Source organism: Poecilia reticulata, linkage group LG8, assembly GCF_000633615.1.
Source record: "Poecilia reticulata strain Guanapo linkage group LG8, Guppy_female_1.0+MT, whole genome shotgun sequence".
Taxonomy (NCBI): Eukaryota; Metazoa; Chordata; class Actinopteri; order Cyprinodontiformes; family Poeciliidae; genus Poecilia; species Poecilia reticulata.
The window spans coordinates 19,703,626-19,729,303 of NC_024338.1; the positions used below are offsets into that span (position 1 = coordinate 19,703,626).

General features: G+C 38.7%; 1 protein-coding gene across 12 annotated transcripts in view; it reads left to right on the top strand.

The window, feature by feature from the left end:
- The window catches only part of rbfox3a (RNA binding fox-1 homolog 3a), a 553,126-nt gene that overhangs the window by 71,888 nt on the left and 455,560 nt on the right, over positions 1-25,678 (top strand). For 11 of the 12 annotated variants that reach the window (XM_017306231.1, XM_017306232.1, XM_017306224.1 and 8 more), the window contains one exon: positions 13,391-13,504. The gene's annotated coding sequence lies outside the window, so the exon portion shown is untranslated. Of the gene's footprint in view, positions 1-9,937; positions 9,986-13,390; positions 13,505-25,678 lie in introns of those variants that run through there. The other variant, XM_008416524.2, reaches the window with a different exon arrangement.

Consider the following 25,678-nt stretch of genomic DNA (forward strand, 5'->3'; position numbering starts at 1 on the left):
GAATCATTCATACATATTTGTTTTGAATAATCTTTTTATTTAACCTCTTCCAGATAAAAACAGACTTTTTCTTTTGTTTTGATGCTTTTTGCTTTTGTAATTTAAAGGTGGTTTTCTGTCTCATTTGATCAAAATGTAAACAGATAAAATAATACAAATATACAAACAATCTTCTGTTTTAGCTATTTAGATCAAGAAGTGTCAAGAAATACTTCAGAGACAATTTCCACTATTTTAGGTTCCCATCGTTGCTTGGAAGTATTAAATTACTTCATTTTGAACAAGTAATACCTGTAAGATTTGTTTAATTTATGTGACAGTAAATCAAAAAGTAATAAATATTAAACTTCTGTCCTTTAGCTGGACGGAAGATCTTTAAATCAACATTAAATCTTCAGATTATAGCTAAATATAATGTTAGTTATAGATAGTTTGAGTGCAAATCAAATGTTTGGACGCTTTGTCACTGACTTGATCCTATTTTTTTCGTGTTAAATATATATTTTTTGGCTTGAGAAGGCAGCAGAAACAGAAAAAGCCTAAAATAATGAGCTGTAAATGTTTGTTCTGTCATTACATGGTCACGGTGTTATGACTGATTGCTCTCTGTATATTTGCTCGGTACAAAGGTCATTTAAAATGGCCAAGATTGCTTCAGAAATGAGGCCAAAACTCACCCGCATCCCCCAGCTGCACACTTAATTGAACAAAAAGCCCAGATGTAATTATACTGAGATCCACTGGTGCTGTAATGATGTGGCAGCGGTATTGATCAGCTTATTAACTTACACATTCACACAGTCCAGGCTTCGGCTGCACAACCTGTGGAGCCTTCAGTCTGTTTCTGGGTTATTTAGTTTAAGGTTTTTAACTTGGACTAACTGGAATTATTTGGCAGTTTTAGATCTTTTTTAGTGACAGCTTCATCATGATCCCAGTTTGTTGGCTGAACGAGAGTCAACAGGTCAAAGTTTGGATCTTTTTGACATGCTTTCATCACTTTTGTTTTAATCTCTATTAATTGGAGACAACTGGAAGGAAGACTTTTTTTTTTAAGTATCCGATCGAGACTTGGTGTTGGCCGATAATTTAAGATCGACACCTTTTGATTTGGAATTAGTGGCAAAAAAACTCGATGGGGAAATCCCCAGATTGGGTCGTGAAAAAGTCGGATATTAACTGTTTGCATGTTATTATTTTCTTTAAAACTTTTTCTTGACCTTCTTATCTAGTCATCGTAGTTTTGACAATTAGTAGCAAAGCACTGCGTCCCTTTTAAATCTTTGGATTTAAGATTTAGCGTTTATATTGATGATGGACAAAACCAATGCCAGTCATGTTCGGCGAGCAACTTTTGCCTTCCGGCAGAGAGATGGAGGCGGATCTTTCACACATGACGTTGCTCTGCAGGAGGTCCATAGGTGGGATATGGGTAAAAAAAAACAGATTTGCAGGAATTGACGCTCCTGCATAAAACAGTGGGAATGTTATGAAATAATTAGCCTGCCTGTTCTGGAGGTTGAGATGAACCAACCCTGTAATCCAGCTCAGGCGGAGCTAATATTTGTGTCTAATTAAACTATTTCCTCCTTTCTGTGTGGGTGTGCCAAGGCTGCAGCTGCCTTCTCGGTGAAGCGTTTGCCTTCTCGGTAGAATTTCAACCTGCGGCTCAAGTTGCAGCGTTCAGAAATGGCAGAACTGCATCATGTTGCAGAGATTGGTTTCTTCTGGGAAGCAGCAGCAGCCTTTGTTTTCTTGTTGCTAAGTGCCAAAGAAGTGGAAGAGTCGTCTCTTATGTGTAATGCAAAAGAGATTACACAACCTCAGCTGTGTGTTTGTGTGGGTGTTGCCTTGGACGAGAACAGTACTTTGTTGATGAAAGTCGCTCAGAAATAGCAGCGATATCTGACAGAGGAGTTGGACTGAGGAGATGGATGCTCCTGTTTTAACCCACACTTCTACCAAGTCTGTTCTCGCTCTGGAAAAGCCTTTGACTTTTTGTTCTTGTTTTGACCGTACACGCACACACACACACCATGTTTCTGATGTTGTAAACCAAAATCCAAGCATTAGGTCTCTGACAAAGACTTGGAGAAGGGTATTAATCACATGACCACAGTTCGCTGAACTCTACCTTGAAATATGAGACTCATTTCTCCGGGATAATCAACCTGCGGGGTGAAAAAAGTCCGATACTTCACCTTGAAATGCTTCATAACTCGCCTGCAGGATCTTTAAACGTGCCACGCTCAGCCCCCTGATTATACAAGACCAAAAGAAAACAAATGAAATAACAGCTGAACGTCTGCAGCGCTGCTTCTGTCTGTGTGTGCCAGCAGGAAAATGAATAAATATACATCAAAGCTTATATTAATTAAAACGTAGTTTTTGAGCTGACAGCAGATGGATTATATTGGTTTTGTTTTGGCCAGTTTTTGCCTGCCTAACTGAGCATCTTCTTTCAAGAATGATAATCAATCACCAGCAATGTGGGACAACTTCATAAAACGCATCAGAGACGGTTCTGTACGTCTTCCTAAAGCGCCGCGTCCGACAACGAGCCGCTTGGCGTCGCTTCTCATCACTCCGCTGTGCTTTCTGTCAAACTCAGTGTCACTCTGGGCCATTTATCAAAAATCTAAATGCTGGTTGTGCCAGAATGTATTGATAAAACCCACTAAACTGTTTAAATCCCAACAGGATTTTGTGATTGTTTTTGTGTTTTTTTTGTTATCAAAATCACAGATTTTGTGGTGCTAATTTAGAAATGTTTTAGAAAATTTTTACAATATTTGCGCTAATCTATGATGTTAAATGTGACTTTTTGTTACTCATTGTATTGATCTATATATATATACTGCTCAAAAAAATAAAGGGAACACTTAAACAACACAATATAACTCCAAGTAAATCAAACTTCTGTGAAATCAAACTGTCCACTTAGGAAGCAACACTGATTGACCCGACGAGGGTCCCCGTTGTCAATCAGTGTTGCTTCCTAAGTGGACAGTTTGATTTCACAGAAGTTTGATTTACTTGGAGTTATATTGTGTTGTTTAAGTGTTCCCTTTATTTTTTTGAGCAGTGTATATAACTATAACTAGACATCAAGTCAGGCTGAGTCAGCAGACACTTAAACCCAATGTTTTGACCAGTTGTAGGAGAAACAATTGCAGAAAAAGGCAGCCGTTGTATTGACATGGTATTAGCTAATAAAGTTGTTTTGATAACTTTTGTGTCTATTCCAGGTCGGATATTTTCTGCTTCTAAGGTTTCCACAGAACTGCTAACTCTGTGTGTGCAGGAGTCTTTTAAAGGACTTTGAGAAGTGCAGATGCCATTTTTTTACCTGCAGTGCTGCATCATAGCCTCTGCAACCTAATGTCGAAAGTGTTATATAACGCTTTATAAGGCTTTATGTGCTCCAAGTCATATTGGTGTTTAAAAACAAAGTTGACAGAATCTCCCTCAAGTTTAAGTGCAGTAGATTGTTCCCTAACTCAAAAGATAAACATCCTCCACATTGTTCATTAGTTTGGGATATCCCAATTACTTGGAGAGACTTGAGGGTAAAAACTGACTATGCATGAAGGTGGTTTGATGTTAGAGGTCAGAGTGGTTCCCTGATGGTTCCACGTCCTCGTGCTGAGCAAAGCCTCCCCTGTCACCTCCACTGTTTCTCTCTCCTCAAACAGCACTCTGCATTCAATCGTTTCAGGGGAAGCTGTGCCCTTCCTACCAGCCTACTGATGTTTAATTCATTCCCAGACGCCCGGGGGACACTCGTAACAACAACCACCAAAAAAAAAGAAGACAAAAGGGAAGAGAGGGGGAGTGAAAGGGAAGAAAGATGTTAGAATTAAATGTTTGCTCTGCATTTGCTATTGGCAAGTGTGTAATGAATGAAGGGCCCAAAACAAGACCAAGGAGACTTGAGGCATCCGAGAGGAAGCATGGGGGATGGAAGGCTGCGAGGACAAATAAATCCAATTTCCTTGTTGTGACTGGCTTCAGGGTGCAGGTGAGGGCGGCGGGGATGCTGCTGGACACCTTGACGTGCTCGCTCTTAATCAGAGGTTGATTAGGCGCTCTTTCAGAGCCATGGATTAGCGGGCTCCCCTCGGACGCTGCTAAATTGGTCGGATGGGAGAGAAGGCAGCGCGTTTAGCACCGCTGTGGCAACTTTTGATGTGTCAGTCAGGGAGTCTGGCATGGTTTGCTTTTATTGACCTTCCCATTCTTGATTTGTGACGGATCCCCCGGTGCCGGGGAAGGTGGAAAGTGCTTGGGAGGTGGGCGAGGTTAGAGAGAGACCGGGCTTTTGAAGAATTTCCACGTTGTGCTGATCCGGGAGAAGCGGCCGGCCACATGCTCTCCTGTGATTCATAACAATGAAGGAAGGAGGCAGGACGGCGACTGAAGCCCCGACGCTTTCTGAAGATTATTGCTGTCATTTCTGCTTTGAAAGCAAATTTGGCAGAAAGTCCCATGTAGAACTTTTTATTGGAACTTTTTCTTTTTGTTTAGTCATGGAAAGAAAAGAACGGCCGTCACTGATATGAGATATAATGCAAATTAGCTCCTTACCAGTTTCTAAAACACTTTTTTCCACATCAACTGGTGCAACTTGGGTAAAGCTGGAACTCTGGATCAATATTCTTTAGTCGGATGAAACCAAAGCAGAGACGTTGGGCCGTGGCGCTCAGCACAAGCGTCTTATATCAAAAAGTAACACATTGTTTGAAAGGGACGTTAAATTTTGCTGTAATTCAATTTTCCCCAAGACGTCGTGGTAGCAGTTTGTCTTGCAGTGAATCTGAAGAGGCCTCTGACTGAAGAGAGTCTGGTGACTGTTGTGCTAACAGCTGAATATCTGGGCAGCAGATATTCAGAGACGATATGTAAGATAGAGGAGATGATTTTAAATAATTCATTCCTTAATATTGATGAAAACGTTCTTGCTCCATTACTTCACTTACAACAAGACATTTTTACCATAAGAGAAATAATCTGCCAGTGGAGCAAGAACTGAAGACAAGCTCCTGTAACTTTCTAAAAAAGTTACTTGTAAGTTAGTTTAGTGTTATTTGAAGAAATTTGCACTGGAAACTAGATCAGAAATAAGATTTTGTGTTTTTGAAGTGCAGTTTCACCATTTAGTTCAGGTGTGCAGGATCTAAAAGTTGCAGGATTTTATCCCTCTAGTAATGCGGTTTGAGATCACTGTTCTAAACACTCCAGCAAATCTACATCAGAATGGTCCAGTCAAAGTCCAGACCTCAACCTGTGCAGCAGGAGCTGTTGACGAACCGAAGTGGTAGATGATAACCTAAAGTTTTTTTTTTCTTTTCCTGTGTTTACAGTTGATGGTTTTCCGGAGTAACCCCGCCGTCGCCCCTCTCAGCCATACATACGCGTTTGTGTCATTTATGGATTTCTGGTTAATCACAGTCTGCTGCTTTTTCCGCTGTCAGGCCGCTTTGCAACCCCTTCACAGAAGGAACGGCATTATTCATGTTGTGGTGCCACAGCTATTAATGTAATGAGTCAGGCTGTTAATGTGATCCAGACACAAAGGTGTTCTCTCAACCTGAGCTTTTTTTTTTCCCACCTGCAGACAGGAGACCTCTGCGCCCTACATAACAACGATGTGATGTGTCATCGCTGATTTATTTTGTCCTTGAACCTCCTAGTGATAGCACCTAGTGGGATAGCCTTTAAAAGAAGAGCCCAGAGATGAAATGAATGCTCTGTTCCAAACCATTGAAAGACATGCGCTACAGCTAAAGGCTTTTAGAGGGAGTGCTGTAATCTAAAATGTGCTATATTTCTCCCACATAGCGCCAGCTCTGGGATGGGCTGATCAGATAGCCTGAGATTAATCTGACTTGACCTGTGAGCAGCAGTCACTGCCTTCTGCGTCGCCGGCCATGAGAGGAATTTGCAATAGATTCCACAAAGATAGAAATCAATTTGAATTCAGCTGAGGCTCCTCGCAGCGATAAGGCGTTGCCGCACCTACATGCGGACGCTCAAATTTCATAATGAATAGATAAGGATTAATGTAATTTCAAACTGTCACCTCCTGCCAGACGGGATGTCATGAACAGCTTATCGTCGTGGCCTGATTTTTATTTACATCCAGCAGCATAAACAGCCCAGTTTATTCAGGTCCTCTCCATAAACATGGCTCCATGGTAACCATCCTCAGTGTTTAAAGGAGCCTTATTAACTCTGGGCAGATCCGCATGTATTTAATGTTTGCTTACAATGCAGCAAATATCCGCCATGTTTCCTGTGAGGTCATTTGGTGCACTGCAAAAACACTAAATCTTACCAAGTACTTTTGGTCTAGTTTCTTGTGATATTCGACAAAACTAACTTACAAGGAAGCTTGTTTTGAGTCAATAATTTCTTAATATTGATAAAATATTATTTCCACCCTCAGATTATTTAACTTACCACATGGGAAAAATGTCAGGCTTTAAGAAAAGTAACCTGCTAGTAGAACTAGCACCGCAGCTGCACGGTGGCGCAGTTGGTAGAGCTGTTGCCTTGCAGCAAGAAGGTTCTGGGTTCGATTCCCGGCCCCGATCTCTCTGCATGGAGTCTCCATGTTCTCCCTGTGCTTGGTGGGTTTTCTCCGGGTACTCCGGTTTCCTCCCACAGTCCAAAAACATGACTGTCAGGTTAATTGGTCTCTCCAAATTGTCCCGAGGTGTGTGTGTGTGTGTGCATGGTTGTGTGTCCTGTGTGTCTCTGTGTTGCCCTGCGACAGACTGGCAACCTGTCCAGGTGACCCCGCCTCTCGCCCGGTATGCTAGCTGGAGAGGCAGCAGCAACCCTCCCGACCCCACTGAGGGACAAGGGTGTAAAAAAATGGATGGATGGATGGAACTAGCACCTTTTTTTTAATTAATAAAGTATTATTAACTATTATTCTTCCTTGAACAGATTTTTATAGGTCTAGGGTTTATTCAAAACATGTTCATCACATTTTTACGGCTTCTGTCACCAACTTAGCCTTTACACTCACACATGAAAATGGCTGACGCAATCATACACCCTTACATCTTTGAAAAGCATCGGTAGAGCCTCCTGTGCAACTAACAAGAATACAGCAAGTGGTTTCTGGATGGAAAGTCGACAACAAAACACTTGTCTTTTCCAACAGCCATTGTGCAGCGCATACAGCAGTAAAAGCAGCTTACCAAACATGCTGGAGCTCGGTTTGGGTTGCTAAGTAACGGGCAGAGTTCCATCCTGGTTGCTAGGTAACTGACTGGGCTTTGCTGGGGTTACTAGGTGAAGGGCAGTGCCTGCTGATTTATGACATTACATTCTGGAGGTTTTTGAAGCCGTTATTTTCCGGACACCAAAAAACATGAACTTATTGCCATGTTTTGGTTTTTGTTTTATTTGAAGCACTTTGGCTGTTTTTTAAATGCAGCAGAAACCGAAACGGATGTGCAAAAATGTGAATTTAGCATAAAACGTCCCATTTCAAACAAGCTCCTTCGTCCTGGAAAAAAGTTACTTGAAAGGCAGCTTTGGCTTGTTTCAAGGGTACTAAGATATTTGAACATGAAAGTAGACAAAAATACTGTTAAGATTTTATTTTTGCAGGGAAATTATGGGTTGATTGAGTGATGAAGACGAGGTCGGTCTTCCAGAGGGGCAGAGCGTTGGTCCAGGTTAATAGGTGTCCTCCTGGGAGAGATTAGCAGGAGTTAAAGAAGGTAAAGAGGGAGGCATTAAAATTCAGTCTGATAATGTCAAATACTTTAAAGCCTATCTTTTATAATCTCATTGTCACGGGTCATTTACAGGTTCTCGGTCCAAAGCTTTATGAAGTTCCCTGAGCGGGCGTTTAAAAAAGCTGGAATTCCTTTGAAAGAACATTTCATTTGAGCTGGATTCGGCAGCACCGTCCATAAATAGCCAGCCATCTGTTTCCTGCTTCTGCAGCAGCCAAACACAGAGCAACAAAACATTCTCAAACTGAGTTTTGATCGAGGAACAAAGGAGGACCGAAAGGGCTGCGTAGCACTGTCACTGAAGCTCCTGTTGGACCAGAACCCAGCCAGGTGTCCGGCTTCTGAAAGCCAGCGCAGGCAGGCAGGGAGGCAGGCGGGAAAGTCTCTGTGTAGAAGGGGAATGCCACTTGTAGTGGAGTGGACCTGTGATCGATTGGGATGTGAAGTGGCTTAGCCGTACCTCTGTGTGTCAATAGCTTCAACCTCTCCCTTCAACCCTGCGATAAAACAGAGGCTCTCGGTACTAAACCTCCGCCAGGTTCACCACTAAACCTCCCTGCATGCTCATATTTTCATCTCTGGGTGTTATGTTGTTGTTGTTGTTGTTGTTTTAGGAGCTTATTCAGCTGATGACACGATCCTTGGAGACACTAACAGCTGAAGTGACGATACATTAGGATGCAGACCACAGCCAGCTGGATTGAGACGAGGGTTTAATTGGCTTCATATCAGGGTTAGATAGCCATGCTGTTGACATTTGATTAGAGGAAAAAAAATAAAAGAACAAGGTGACTTGATATTGAAGTGATAAGCAAAAATCCCAACCCGATCACATCAATACTTTCCTCAGGAGCACGTAGGTGTCTAACCTTGTAACCAATGACAGTGGTTTTGTTGGCTCACTGGGAGTTTTTCCACAGAGCATGCTTCGTCATTTATTGGTGTGTGCAGCATCTGTTTTCCTTACAATCATTCCTGTTGCTCTTGAAACCCTGTTGACCTACAGGTCCAGCCGCATAAATACATTTCTGAAGCATTGATGCTGACTATTTCACAGCTTTCCAAATCCCTCCATCAGCTTTTCAAATTAAAGGTCACCTCTAAGCAGCACTTAATGGCTTTGTGTCTGTTTCTCTGGCAGCTGTGCATCATTTCTAGAATCTAAAAGCTAAGATTCAACACTCCTAAACTCAGAACATATATAGGTTTAAACAGGATTTTAAGAAAGAATATCACAACTACTGACAGACAATAACACTTTCAAAGGAATAGAATAGTTGTGGATCCATATTCAGCCTTTTTCCTCGGTCCTGGTTCAACACTGACTTACTTTAAACAGCAGTGTTGCAGTCTGTTAACCCAAAAAAGTTTTTTTTTTTTTTTTTTAACTTTAATGTGAAAACGTTCTGCAGACTTTGAGATTTTCTAATTTCAACAAGCTCCTCCTAATTCATCTTACTCAAGAAAACATCTGCCATGAATATATGGGTCAGTCTCCATTGTAAAGTTTTATTTATTTTGTTTTTTAGGGGTATGCATCAAACAAGTACAGCATTTGAAAGTAGCAACTCCTAATCTATCTGCAGTTTGTATAATGAGTCCTACTTTGTATTATACTTCACTTTGTTACATGTAATTTATTGTATTTTTTCTTCTCGTTTTAAATCCCAGTAATCTGTTGACTTTATGAGTCTTATTTTTCCACAAAAAGTGCTGAAAAATACTGAATTATTAAGCAGCATGGATAACCTGACGTGATCAGCTCAGAATAAATATTTAGTAATTAAAAAGGTAAAGAAGAGTTTGAAATTATTTTGAATGAAATTAAAAATACTTTGATACCCAAAGTGAAATGATGAAACCAATCATGAAAAAATATTTATCAAATACACCTGCACATAGTATTATACATCGTTCTAATACCATAAACACAACATTCATTGAATTCCCTTACAAAAACAGCTAATTATGTTTTGTGTTTGGTATGTGCAAGAATGACCAAATAACTACAATGTAGAATAAAAGAAAAAGTGGTTTTGCTATCTAGCAGTAAATAAGAGAAAAGAACTAACACAGAGGCTAACTCGGTTAGCACATGTGTATGTAATTCAAAATTGCATTGTAGTGTTTCATTTCCCTTTCAATGTTATCGTTTTTGTATTTTATTTTGAAAAACCGGAAATGCACCGCTCGCTTCACCATCCTCCCTCAATGCTAACTGCATGAGAGTAAGTTTGTTGCGGCATTGTGTTACGTATATTTCCGTTCATTTAAAATACGTATTCCATGTCTGTCGGAATGTATGCTAAGAAAATATTTTAAAATTGTCACAGTGTGGTTTTTGCCAAATTTATTTGGCTAATGAAAGGTTTAGGGCGCCCTGATTTGAATTCGGTTAGCTAAATCTATGCTAATTTGTAGCGGCCATTTTGTAACGTCACCTTTCTGTACTAGACAGTCAGACTGCGCGGTGTGGGCATGTCGAGACTAAAATGGTTAATTTATGTCTATGACAGGCATGCTTATCTTGTTTAACGGTGTAGAATATGTTTTTGTACATTGTGTTAATGTGAAAACTTATAAAAGCCCATTTCTGCCACTCTGAAACAAAGCTTGGCTATTTACAATAACAATACTATTTTGTGTATATTAATATTCATGCTTGTCATTTTGGATTACAGTAAATTATGTCACAGAACCAAATGTCAGTGCATATAATTTGTGTCGTGTAAGTTTTAAAAATGTAAGAAAATCAGCGCAGGCATGCTAGTCACTAGCCTCCAGGAAGACTGAGTCGTATTTTTTGTTTTTTTTTGCCTGAGAGTTACTGCCAGGCTCTTTGCATAATATAATATGCACAGGAAGTGAGTGTCGTATTCAATTTTTGTGAACTGTAAAAATATTTGGGCACCAACATAATTTTGTGTTTCACTGTTTACCACAAAAAACTTGAATTTAAGTCCCATCTCTCAGCTTTTAATTAGTGCAATGTTTTGTGCTCCGTGGTCCTTGAGCCCCTTCCTGCTCTGCATGTTTTACATGTTTTCCTGCTTCAACACACCTAATTCAAATAAATGGGTCATCTCTTGGGCTTTTAATCAGGCTCTGCAGAAGTCTGATAATGATCCATTCATTTGAATCAGGTCTGCTGGAGAGGAGAAACATGCAGAATATGCAGTGTGGGAGGTCAGGATTCAGAAATGCCGGATTAAAGGGGTAACAACGTCCAAATTTCATATGTAGAATCATGTTTTTTGGTGTAAATCCTGACTGCTGTGAAAATTATGACAGATTAATTAAGTGTAACCTCTGCCATGCTACAATATATATATATATATACTTATTTTTTTTCTCCCAATTCACAAGAAGTGACACCATGTAAGTCATTTTAGACACTTAGTCAGTAAACCTCTAAGTGTCACTTTGGTTTTCAGCAGTTTTTCACGTTAATAGTTGTCTGAGTTGTGTGCTAAATGAAGCTAAATACCAAGGCATGCCACACTGTTCAAGTTTGTTTTAAATATTTTTCAAAATTCATCCATCTGCTTCCCTGAAATCCAAAATGAAACACTTTTGGAAGCCTCTAATCATTCATCAGTCTTCAATATTTTTCTTGTCCCAGCTAATTCCGAGTTGTTTAATTGTTAGTGACATGGCGACTATTAAGAAACTAGAAACAAGATGTATGAGGCTGTTCAGGAGGCCTGTGTTCTGTGGAGGGGAATAAAATCCTTTAGTAGGAACTAGGGGCTGTGTAACATTGGAAACTTTTGCATGCCCAAAACTTAAATGCTGCAGTAAAGGAAAAAAAAAGAAACCAAAAATCTCTTTATGAGCTCTTTAAATTTTTAAATTATGCAAAACAGCAGGTGCTTGGTTTTACTGGGCAGAGCCAATGAACGATCCTGGGGCTTTTTTTCTGTAAAATTAGCTATAAACCGGCTCCCTTAGAATCCAAAACAGAAGGAAAGTGGGTTTTTAATAAGGGTGGTGAACCATGCCATCATAACACTTAACATGTTTTAGTGTGAAAAAGGCAAACAATGCAGGAAGCTTTAATTTTATGAACAAATGTTTGTTGGTTATTTCTCAAACATCAGTCCACTGTCTGATGTTTCCATGTTGAATTTGTTCCTTGTTTTAGTTCAAAGAGCGCTTTTATTGAAATATTCCCAACGCAGCTCGCTGTGAGTTTAACTCTACATGTTAATTACAGGTGTGTTGACATCGTGTCTCTTTGTGCGAACTTATCTTCGTGCCCCACAGCTCCCTCCAGTCCTACCCGAACGCCACTCTTGTCTTCAGCAGAGAGCATATTAGTCTCCATGGAAACCCATTTTTACCAATACTTCATTGGCGCCAAATGACCCTGTGCCGTTACTTAGCTTCTCGCTGCTTTGTGTGGACGTGTTTTCTTTTGGAGATTAAACGTTCCGAGGCAAATTGAGGTCTTGCTGGTTTTTATCGCCTGGATATTGAATAAGCATATGCGGGGAAATACCAGAACGAGGAACAGCAACACTCAGAATAAAAGCAGATTGACGGGTTCATGCGCTTCTTGGGGGCCAGGGGATAACGAGAAGTATAATGCCAGAGGAACTGCACAATTTTATCAGGTGGAAGCAGCGTGTGGAAGTTAGTGCCACAAGTAATTGGCTGTTAGGTGATATTTTACAAAAAGAATAATCCTGGCTCTGTAGTACAACATGTCATAAAGCAAAATGTTTCTTCAAATTAGTTATCAGACATTGAAGGTACAAATTGTACAGGCACACATGGTTTCAGTTGTGCCTCATACTCTTTCTTCTTCTGCATTTTGCTTGAATTTATGTCAAATAAATCTAATTTATTCCCCAATTAGCATTTGTATTGAGGTGTCACCAATAAGTATTCTGGAGCCACATGTAGACCTTTGCTGGACAATAAATTATCCCAGAAGTTATTGCGATAAATGATAATATTGTCGTTTTGAGATATACTTTTAAAGTAATACAGTGGTAATGACACAATATTGCAGGAAGATTTAACATGGAATGGGAAGACATTTTAAATAACCAAACAAAACAACAGAAACAACAAATGAAGTCTTTGTAAACAAAGGGGTAGCTGAGACAAAAAAAAATTAAGACTTTAGTCCTCCAGTGTTTAGAACAAGAAAAACGATAAATCATAGAAATGGAAATTATTGAGCTTGTTTTAATTTATCAACATGACCTATAAAGCAACAAACCGTCGGCACCAAACCGCAGCAGACCTGCAGAAAGTCCAGTGTCCCATTTGTTGCTGCTTGACCTTTTAGCATGAATATTAATGTTGGTTTTCAACTTGAAGCTTCAATTTATGGTCAAAAGTAATTAAATGTTGAGTAGCGGTAGAGTTTAGAACCAGTTATGTCAGTTTTATAGTCCTCTGTGCATAATTTATTGTTGGTAAAATGGAATATTTCAAAATCTACTCCCTTCATCACCTGTTGTCTTTGCAGGGGGGATTCTAACCTCCTTTCCCCCCAATAATCCCAACTATCACCACGTTTGGCTTCCTGTTGCTTTTACAAGCCTGTTGTATTGAAGAATATTTGTTTCGCGGTTCCTTATGGAATATTTACGCTCTTTTCTTTCCCAAAATGTCTGCAGATAATTGCTTGGAAAGAATCACCCAGGAAGGTCAGCCAAGACTCCCGCTGTAGGTGCCAAAGTGAGATCTCCAGGACTACAATTACTCTGGCTGCAGAGCAAAGTGAATGACAGGTAGGAAATAATTCATATGAATCACCTGCTGTATTATGAATAGCCACCTGCCGAGAGGACATATCGCGGTCAGTTATCCGCAGAATTGCTTCTCAATTGCCCTTTTTTGTCATTTGTTGGTAATTGCCTTATTCTCTTGATAATATGATGAAATTAACCTCGGAACATTCCCTCCTTATGACATTTATGAGACAAGGTTGAAGTTGACGTCGTGGAAGTCACGAAATTATATTTAGATTATTGGACTCTGATGCCGCTTGGCTTCTTGTTTGATGTCGACACTTTAGATTGGTTCTCCTCGCTGCCACTCATAAGTCAGACTCTCCATTTTAACAAAACACACAACATTCAAGCCGAACGAAGGACATCCTTTGAAGAAACTCAGGATCACTCGCATGCATTTTCTATTTGGGGTACATCTGACCTTGTAGTGAACAGACATAAAAGGCTGTCAGTCAAACCATCACGCCGTCTTTGTTTCCTTGTGATTGTCATTCTCTAGAGGAGTCGAGCAGTTACAGACTTAAATCTAGCGATTCTGTGCTCCTGGCAAAATGCTTGTCTGTCCTTCTTTCTACCAAACTCAGCAACTGCCTCAGGGTAAGGTGGAAAGAAGGTGAAAACAAAAAAAAAAAGGAAAAAGTTGGGGAATGGATGTTTGAGCCGTTGGAGAATGTAATCAAGGCTAGCAGATTGTTGAATAGTTCAGTTTGTTTTTCTTTTTTTCTCCTGGATCAGTTCGATGTAACATGCTGACCTTCAAAAGATTTTCCTGTCCAACTTGTAACAATGAATGTTTGCAGTTTAGAGTCAAAAGGAGAGTAAATATCCGAGTTTCTCTGAGAACCCATGAACTGGAAGGAAACTAGCTTCCAAGCAAAGTGGCTTCTCGATCACACACCTTTAAGCTACCTGGAGAAGTTTAGCTCTGGACTCCAGGAAGTGGGGTGGCTTTCGTTCAGGCTGTGGATGAAAGTGGAGCAGATTTTCATCACTTTGGGTTGGTCATGGAGTCTCGCACGCTTTTTCTGAATCTGAACGTCTTCTAGCCCCGGGTGTTTTATATGGACTCGTTATACGTCACGCGTCTTCCTGCTGGAGAGCAAAAAGCTGCTCGCTGATGATGACTACCACTGGTGTTAGCTAAGTTCAAACTATACACACTAAATCTTAAATGGACGCCTGCTATATTAAAGAAAAAGGGATGAAGTGCTTTGCTACTGATTGTCAACATTACAACCAGATAATAAGGTCAGGAAAGTTTTATTAACAGAAAAATTAGCCAGGAAGATGGAAGTAGGTCAGGTATGCTAGCTTGACTTTGATGACCTTTACATGTAGATACGATGTGGAATTTGTTGTTTTTTGGTTCAATTACAAAATAAACCACTGACAGATCATCAGTGGAGCAGGTGTTTAAATTAGCTCATCTAACACTGTTGCTAACAACATTGTTAGCTTAGCTAATAGCAGCGGTAGCTAATCTACCACAGCGATCACTTATTAATAATCGCAAAATAAACATTAAACAGAAAAACATAAAACTGCAATGGAGTGAATTTTCTGTTCTTTCTGCTGTAAATGTTTGAGTGTTTTTTTGGTGTTGAATCCTGAAACGTGTAGTGGCGTCGCTGCTGGTTGCTATGGCAACGAATCTGTGTATAGCGTAGCCGACACAGGAAGCGAGGAAAAAGCTGTTGTTTTGAGTTGTTCTTTGATGGTTTTTCTGTGTTATTGTTCTCAACTCAGTCAAGATTGGGTAAAATCACTGCATCTAGCTCACAATATGGGGAGATTTAAACACTCCAAATGGCAAGAAATCAGATGGATTTTCTTGTTTTAATGAAGTCAAACTAAAGAAAATCTAATCCATTTGACCAAAACCTTGTTGGCAAAGTTGTTAATGCTGCCAGATATACAGCTGAGAAATGGAGGTGTTTTTGTGGCGTCTTTTGAACTATGTTGGTAATTTTACAGATAACTGGTGTTGGTTTTGCTTTAAGCAACATCAGTTTTAAACGGAGGAGAATCTCCAGGTGGCTCCTCTTTCAAACTTTTACCAGAACTTTGGAGAAATAATCTAGAACTGTCTGGTTTCAAGTGAAAAACAGATGTAAAATTAGTGTGTGGAATATAAGAGCCATAAAAGAAATGTCTGTGATAGTAACATTTTTAACTGAGTTGGATCCTTTATTAGGACTGCTACATGTGTAATGTATGCAAACATAAATGACAATAATTAGTGCAATGATGTACATTTTCCCACTTTTCCCACAAGTCATTATAGTCTCATTAGCTAATTTTACTCCCTCTACAAACCGTTGTCCATTTTGTTGATTACATTAATTTTTATGTACAGTCATACCAGCGCTCTCTTGCTAATTACATAAGGAAGCAGCTGTTCTAATTTAACAATATTCCTAATTTTATAATAGGTTGATGTATGTAAGACATTTTACCTCTACTCTGCTCATCACAGCTTTGCTTTCAATGCTAAATTAATTTCTACAGTTGCACATTTACTTTATACCCCTGTGATCATAATGGAGAATTTCTGGTCGCTGTAGAAATGTTTGTTTCAGTGAACACTTTAAATCATTTATTTAATTTATAAAGGTAATTTTGCATTCATTTTGGTCATTATGAATTATTATTATTATTAAAGATATGAACAAGTAAACGTATATTGGTTCATAATGGGTAAATCTTTGATCAGAGTCTGATTGGTGATCAAAATAGTGACTTCCTAAGTTTTTTTTCCTCTACATTAGCAGTAGTGTTATAAGACTAAAAGAAAATAATGCAATATTAACTTTGATTAACCCACATTTCCCTGACTTTTCTTTCCTTACCATGTCCCCTCCAGACTCTTTGATCTCGGCCATTAAGGACAGTTGGCAGGATGCATCATTGATATGCGGAGCGTGAATACAGGACACATGAAATATGGTTTGCTGCCAATTACTGCATCCAAGCAGTCCGCTGCATGCATTGATATCGCGATTCAAAATAGGACTCAGCTCTAATTAAATGTTTTAAAACAAAGAATTCCCATTTGCAGTCATAAAACAGCTGATGCAATGTTTTGATTCATAAAAGGGAATAAGCTTTTGATTCCTTTTATGTTCTCTTAGGAATGGCATATTTTATTCTTCCAACACAAGAAAAAAAAATAAATCTGCAGATACAATTTCTGATCGGTGCCTCGTCAGAGATGAGCTCTTATCGTTGATTAAAAAGACTTCTTGTTGCTCTTTGCTGGCGAGGGATGCTTTTCATTCCTTCACATTGATTAGATGTTTGGAAAAATCAGTTTGGATGAAGCTAGTAAGTGTTTTTCTTCTATAAAATAGGAAAGTATAACCTTTGTCCTTTTGAAACTTGTTTTAAAAATTGGTTTTCATGTTAATATCCCAAAACATGCTGCACTTGTTGCAGTAATCAAGTTAGAGCTGATTCTGTTTCTATAGCTACACACAAATACATGTTAATTAATTCGGACTGTATTTAAAGTCAGGATGCATCGGTGTGTGAAATCCTCATTATGAGAGAAAGATCTGGTCTAAAATGATCAAATAACGTTGGAACACCGTCTGCTAAAACCTGCTAAAACAGCTGGAAGAAAAGAAGTGTGAAATTAAAGGGTGAAAAGAAGTGAAAGATGATTCTGTTCTGCTTGTTCTTCCAGGTGCCCAGAAAGTAAAAATACATTTAATAAGTTTGGCGCCTTTTTAAAAATGGCCTTATAATTAGAATGTGACCAGCAAGGGTCCAACGGTGAGAAAAAGGAAGAAGTTTAAAGTTTCTTTGAACATTAAAAGTTGGCAGAAAGAATTTGGGTCTTTTATTTTTCCTAGAGAAGGACTTCATATTCAGACTTGCAATAATAAGTAGTTATTTTTCAGCTTCTTTTAGACACGTTGGAGTCGTTACCAAGACGAATCTCAAAGCTTTCAGTCTCGAGTCTTTTGCCCCAAAGTCTAATCTAATGGTAAAATCTATGAATGCTGAACTCAATAGTTGTAGTTTCAGTGTACATTAAACTTTATGCACCCAATCCATGTGTTTTTAGAGCTATTTAATATTTAGGAAGTGAAAAAAGAACAGTTCAGACATCAAATTAATGGCATCTGATTGCAGTAAGTAAACTTAGTAGTTTTTATAAAATCACGTTTATGGAACGAAATAAAGGTGCAAAAATAAATGTATTCTTTGGAGAAAAACAATTCCTAGTCCTGGGATTCCTGAATAAATTCAAAATGCTCAAAAATTCATCATCCACTGTATATATTTTGAATAATTCTTTAATGTTTTTTTTTTAAGAAAAAGCCATGCAGCTAAGCTAAGCTAAAAATGGACAAACCTAATTTTGTTTAAATATAAATTGTTGTAATTTAAAACACTTTGGGACCTCATAGGATTGTTTTAAATAAATGTTATGTTTACATTGTCTGTTCCTCTCGTCAGTCTCATAATTTGGGCAGAATCTGTAGACCGTTGGAATAGAAAAATTGGTTTCTGAAAGGAATCGGATTGCTAGACACTGAAAGATTCACATCTCTATTTTTGGAGTAAATGAAGTTTTATGCTGTGTAGTCATCCCACACTATAAAAAAAGAACAGTTCATACATCATTTAAAAACCCCAACTTAATGGCATCTATGCACATCACTGCAGTATGTAAATTTGACCAGAGCTTTTATCAAATCACTTGATGCCTCGATGCTCTTGCAAATAACCTATTTATTAAATGAAATCAAACAAATACGTGACTTAATAGTAGAAATACTCAGTTAAACTGGAAACTTTAATCCTCAGTGTTGAGGTTTAATCAAAGCCACTCGTTATGTGAGTCTTGTGGACGCAGCAGAAGGGGACGTGTTTGTCGGCTGCCACACCCTATGCATTTCCATTTTCAATTATACATGTCTGCAACTGGAAATTAACACGGGGAACATCATAAAATGCTTGATAACGGAGCTAATGCAATTACATTGGAGTGATTAAAAAAGGTTGAATAGGTGATCTATTACATTGATCTTAAATGCATTCAGATTTAATTTAATTTAGCAGTACTATAATGCTGTAGTTAAAATATGTCCTATTAGTGTTTGGAGCCTGTATGTATAACGATTAATTACTGAATAATTGTTCATGCATTTCAACACTGGCAAGCTCTGAAGGGTGATTTATTTTCTTCAGTGGCTGTACAGAGATAGGGCTTAATTACAGTGGATAGCCTTATCTCCCCTCTCTAATCCGCTCTTTGGAGTCTCTGCGTTCGCGCCATCTAGTCGTCGATATCATCACACTGTTGGCAGAGCCAGACGCAGAAAGCAATCCCCAATTTCTCTGTCACATTAAGGCTTATTCATGAAGTCTCCACCGTGAACCTGACTTAAGAACTCCAAAGTGGGAGAAAGAGGAGCCGCCGAGTGCTGGAAACCTCTCTGCTCGCTCTGACAGCCCGAGGTCAGCCAGCCTGGCACATTACCCACTTGTGCTGTTTTTGTCAGCTGGATGGGCTGAAAAATGTGTGGTCAAATCTGATCAGATAATGGGCTGAGCTCCTTGCCAGGAGCAATTTGTTGCAGATATTCTCGTGCTAATGTTGGCAATTTGACTGTTTACCTCCTCACGGCGGGTTACAGAACCGCATACCTCTGCAGCTCACAGCGGCGTTGACCAAATGCTCGCAAGATAAGCCGCTATTAACCCGGAGACCGTGGATACAAATGTCTGTTTTGACATTTAGCTGATCGCTGGTTTTGCTTGATGATTCAACAGCCATGGCAGATCTTTATCAGGGAGACGGAGAGTTTAATTATTGCTACTCGATGGATCATTTCCAGCACGCTAACGGTTGCATATATTAATACGACTTGGAATAAATAAGAAGTTGGCATCCTAAGCATGCTAAGTTTTAAAGGTGCCAAGATGGGATTGGGATTTTATCTGACAAACATCACCTTCAAATTAAGCAGCAGTACGCTCTGTGTTACGGATTTATGATGTAATAAGTTCCAGATTTAATGTAGTAAACATGTTCAAGGTGTTGCAAGACAGACTGGGACGAGAATTTATATCTAAATTTGTTTCAATAAATAACTGGTTAATGGAATTTTATGTTTAAATTAACCTCAACTTGGTAGCATTAAACAAATATTTAATATTTTATGTTATCAACTGCATTTATAATAAATTCCAAAATGAATTCATTTAATTTCTCCATCTTAATGACCATAGTTAAAAATATCTGTTAAATTAATTCAGACTACAATTTACCTTTTATGGGTTTTCCTTCTGCCATGCTGGTAGAAAAACACGACGACTGTTCATTTCTGCTGCCAAAGCAAAAACTCCAGCATCAAAAAATAAAAAGTTTCTACTTTGCAACTTTTCGCTGAAGACGAGGAAAGAGAGACTTTTGTCATCTGGATGCAGCCAGCCTGCCAAAAGAAGCTCAAGGAGCCTGCTGACACTCTCCAGTCTGAGTTTATGTTTAAGATAAACATAAAAATAAGGTTAAAATGAGATAAAAATGTAAATGGCTGTAGATAAACAGTCAGATATAAAAGAACAAGCAGTTTGGCTGAATGTCTTAAATATGTATTAACTGTACAGCAATGAATCACACTGTTTATATAAACCCTGCATTTATCACTGGTTAACGGCCATTTAAAGTTCACAAACCTCAGGTAGTTTACAAAAAGCTTATTAGAGCAGAAATATTAGGATATCATTTTGTAGGAATAAAGAGTTACCCTCCATAGAAACTCTGAATATTACAGGTGCAGAATCAAACATTTACTGGAAGAAATGTTTCTTTTTTTAAGAATATGATGGAATGACATCCCAACTAACCCAACCTCTGGTGGTTTAAACGAAAACTAAACCATTTAGGCAGCAGCAGGTAAGATCCGGTTGAAAAAAACAAAAGATATTCTGAAAATGTTTTCCTCTTGAAGCTTTTGTGTCTAGCGTTCGTGAGTCCACAAAAGAAGAGTGACAAATTAATGACACCAATCTAATCTCCAAATTCCCAAACTATCAGGTAATCTAAGGCTGCATTCACACAGGTCCTTTTTGGTCCGCTGTGATCAAACTCCAGTCCATTTGCCTAGGAAGTCTGGTTCGTTTTGGGAGGTGTGAATGTGTAATCAAACTCTGATGTGGACAGAAAAAGGCGAATTAGGTCTGAGTGAACTCTGGTGCGGTTTGAATTCATATGTGAACGCTGAGTGGACCGGAGACCGCTCCAAAAGCAGGAAGTGGACTACAGCACAGGGCATTCTGGGTAAATACAACCAAAATGAACCATAGCAGAGGCTGCACAGTGGCGCAGTTGGTAGAGCTGTTGCCTTACAGCTAGAAGGTTCTGGGTTCGATTCCTGGCCCCGGTCTTTCTGCATGGAGTCTCCATGTTCTCCCTGTGCATGCGTGGGTTTTCTCCGGGTACTCCGGTTTCCTCCCACAGTCCAAAAACATGACTGTCAGGTTAATTGGCCTCTTCAAATTGCCCCTAGGTGTGAGTGTGTGTGTGTGCGTGGTTGTGTGTCTCTGTGTTGCCCTGCGACAGACTGGCGACCTGTCCAGGGTGACCCCGCCTCTCGCCCGGACCGTTAGCTGGAGATGGGCACCAGCAACCCTCCCGACCCCACTGAGGGACAAGGGTGAAAGAAAATGGATGGATGGATAGATGAACCACAGCAGCTGAAAATGTAACAAATGTTGCAACTATGGTCCCCTGTCAAAGCAAGTCTGCCACCCTGTCAGGTGTGAAAACATGCCAAGATGTGCCTAAATGCCCCCAGTCTGCAGGGACACCTACCACTGATTGGGGATGTGAAGGGTCAGGAATTTTCTGCAAAATCCAAACTTTGATGGGTATTTTTGTAGAAAACCATCAAACAATCCAACGGTGTTAGATTGTTTGACAGGACAGGACTGGGACAATCCTTCCCAGTGTCTTTGTTTACTGGAGTATTGAAGGCAGAGCAGGAAACGCTCAATATGCTGATATCCAGGCAGCTGACAGGAGAGCCTGGATGTTCTCCTGTTCATTTTATTGGCTGAGTGAGCTGATGTTTGTCAGGCTGGCAGACGTTACACCATGTGAACAGTTTGGGCGTCCTAAATGTCGACGTATGCCTCGTCTGTAGCAAGCGAAGAGAGAAATGTCAAACCGAATGCGGCGACAAATTCATTCTGAAATCGCCTCTCAGGCTCATTGACGGCTCTACCTGAAAGTGACACAACTTCCAGCGTAAAGAGACAAGTAAGCCAACTAATTAGAGCGGAGATCCAACACAAATGTTTAATGAAGAGATAATATATTACCACACAGTCCTGGAATAATAAGACTACTTTGTCATTTGTCTTTTTGTCTTGAGTGACTTTTTTTCTTCCCTCTTGCACTTTAAAAGTATCGACTCGCTTATAGAAGTTTCAGCCGAAGTTTTAATAAGTTTTCTTTTTACTTGCTATTCCTTGCATGCATTAATGATGAAGTACTCTTGGTTTTCATTTAGTTATAGAAGATTAATCCATTTTAAGGCACATTAAGCTCATTTACTGCCCTTGGCTTCCCTGCATCCACTGAAGATTATTCTATTAAGACACCAAGGCAATATTTGTTTTCTATTTTTTATAATGTAATAAATTAAAAAAAACACAATAATCAAATTTTTGTTTAACACATTTAAATTCTTACATCTTTCCTACACCTCTGTAATAAATGAAAGCTAAAACAAAACCCAATTTAGGCATTTATTCAAAATTTATAAAAAAGTATGGACATCATTAAAAGCAATTGTTAAATGCATTTTTAAAGGGTATGATGTGACATTTTGTCCTTTTTAAAAATGAGAATTAAAAATGGTAATTGTTCCAGTAATGGAATATATAATGCCCAGGAGTCTGGGGCCATTTATTACAATACTTAGGTTGGTTCTTTGACTGTGATTGGTATCCACATTTAAAGAGTGGAAAAGTAATCTACAAGACTCTAACAAAAAAAAAGTAATTAATAAAATGTATTTTTATATTATAGAAAGCTTGTTTAAGTGGAATGGAAATTCTCTCATGCTACTAGTAGTTAAATTAACTAAAATCTTTATGATTTTCTTAATAAGAATGAAAATACTTATGAAGTTTGGCTTCCAGACTGATGGGCATTAATGGTTCCTCTCATGTATTATTGAAATCCTTTAAAATATTCGATAATTTATTGCTTTTTGAGATTTTTTTAGTCGACTTTACACCCTGTTAGCTGATTTCTTATTCTGCTTGTTGGGTAGTAGTCAGAGTGACGTGCGAAGAAAACATATGGATCAAACACCATTAATTCCTAACTTGACACCAGGATGGAGTTTACTTTCACCCGGTTGGTTTGGTAACTTTTCCCCGTAATGAATTAGATCACCAATTAAAAACCATATTTTGTATTTTATTTGTAGTGCATCTTACTTATTTGGATTTGGATACACAACTCGACTGCATACGAAGGAAGTAATTCATTAATTTGATTGAGGTTGCAGGACAACTTTTAAAATGTGCACAAAATTTTGTTGATATTCTGCTTATGTCGAAAAAGCCCAATATCCCAAATAAAAAACACAATTAAAATCACACGTGAATAATTTTGTTCATGTGATAAGTCATTAAAAAACAGACCTCATCATCCTCATACCACTTCCTATCGTTGTCTTTGTTGTTTCTGCCAGTAGTAACATCCAGTTGTTGATCACGTTTAATTTGCAGATTTGCGAAACACACAAATTTCGATTTGACTTTCAAAATTATCCATTAAGTACATTTATTTTCAATATTTCCAATTTGTATAATTTTACAGTCAATGGAAACATAAACTTATGAGACATCCTGTGTATTCTGACTTTCATTCCCTCTTTTTTCTGACCGTACCACAAACGATGCCACCACTGATGGTGCTTGCTTAACTTTATCATCAGGCTTATTGAACCAATCCTCCATGTTTTGAACGTTTTCACTGCTCTCCCACTCTAATTACAGGATTTTCCTCCCGTTTCGCCTTTTTCTTCCCCGAAACACAATCAATATTCAAAATCCGTCTGCTGATTTCCTTCTAACTGGATACTACACGCCACCACCTGACGTTACAGTGATGGTAATAGCACTGTCAGCTTTGACAATGTGGAGAAAGCAATACCATCATTTTCCATATTCACTTTTGAAAATCTCATTTTGCTTTCATCTCTTCGCTAACACAGAGCTGTCAACATGTAATTCAATGAGTGTCACAACTGCTCTTGAACGTTTCCTTCATCTCTTCCACCAACTGTGCTCATACTAACCAGACTGACTTAACTTCTGTTGTGTTTAAATCACTTTAGGCCTTTTTCTCTGGCGATTGTTCTAATGCAGTACATCATGTTATCTTGGTGTTTTTATAGGATCTCTGTTTGTGGGGAACATATGATCTGAAACTGAATGTGCAGCTATTGTAAAAGCCACCTTGATTCAAAGTTGTGAGGCTGTCAGGATGGAGGAAATTGAAACCAGTCGGTCTTTCAGGCGTTGTAGGAACACTGTCGTCTGCTTCCAAACATAAAAGCCTCTCCATTTGTTCTGTTTGTCCTCCGCAAAGTGGGTTTTCAGCCAAGGTCATTCCATTGTTTGGCTTGAAGTATCTGTTTTATGGATGACTCTTGTGAGAGTCTGTATTTTTCTTATTGTCAACAAATCCCATAAAAAGTCCAATAACTATCAAACATTTTCTGCGGGCTTGGATATTTCTTTCCTCCCTCAGAGCTTCAGCTCTGTCCAAAAATGTAATCAATTTCAGACGTTAAAGTGAAAATCAAACCAATTTAGCATTTGAATACAATTGTTTTTCATTAATGTTCAGAAATTATTATGAAGGTATATTAAAGATATTCCAATTAATTTCCTGCTAACTTGTGCAGCTATTTTGGTCCAGTTTGAAGTTTTCTTAACCTCAGAAATACAGTTTTTTCACCACTTTTCTGACATAAAAACATGCTGCCATTCTGCCCTGCATGTTTTGAAGAAATATGTGTCAAATCTTAGTCCAAATGGGCTCAGATAAGCTATAAAGATTTATTCTGCGTTGGTGTCAACAAAGTAGTATGAATGGGTCCAACGTTACTACCATCTGAATGATGTTTCGGTTTTTCATGTCTTCCCAGTCATTTCCAGAGTTTATAGGAAGGGGTTAAACTGTGGAAAATGTTCATGTTTCTGAGAAAAATTATTATTAATAAGCTTTAAACCAGATCATTTTAGTGCTAAATTGGTTTTACCTCAAAGAAGTTGATGTGTCCTACGTAAGAAAAACTCAAAATCGACATGCGGCTTAATGCATTTCACCATTAACAGTCAAATGCTTTGTTCTGCAGACTCTTCATTAATGATGTCAGTGAATTAAAACTATTGAACATCCCACAATAATTAAAGTGGTAATGAATTTTTTTAAAAATCATTGACTACTTTCTACATTATGTGAACTATTAATGGTTTCATTGATTATCTGACGATTAATTGGACATAAAGCTCATATGAAGTGCTTTGGAGTTGTCTGGACTTGACAAGTCTGACAAGTACAAACTATTTATTACCATTTGTTTTTGGTTTTGGATGCATTTATTATTCCCTTAGTAATTCAGGGTTTTACCACATTTCTGCTTGCTTAGAAATGTAGAATAGAAGATGCTTTTCACTTGTAGGTATTAAACACTTGTTTTTGTACAAATATGTTCAAATTATAGCAGAAACTATAAAGTAAAAAAAAAAGAACAAACTTAAGATTTTACAGACCATGGGAAAATAAAATACATTAAGCAATCAGTCCACCTTTTATTCTGTAAAAAGCATCAGCTTGTCTGTTTCATCCGTTTCCGTGTTTGAATGTTTGTCTCTGGATCTTTCCTGGAGATCCACAGGTTCTGTCGAATCATTTCCAAACAAAAGGAAGATCCCTGTTTTCCTGCTGTACTAGTGACAGGAATTATCTGCCGTGGTGCTCCTGGTGTTGTTGGCTCTTCTCACGATAAGACGTGTGAACAACACTCCAGTTGTTTCCAAGCAGGTCGACACCGCCGTCATTTTCATCAGCACTCTTGTTCAGGTTCTGTTCCTTTGGGCTCGCTGATTTCAGGGCTTATCTTGTTAAGA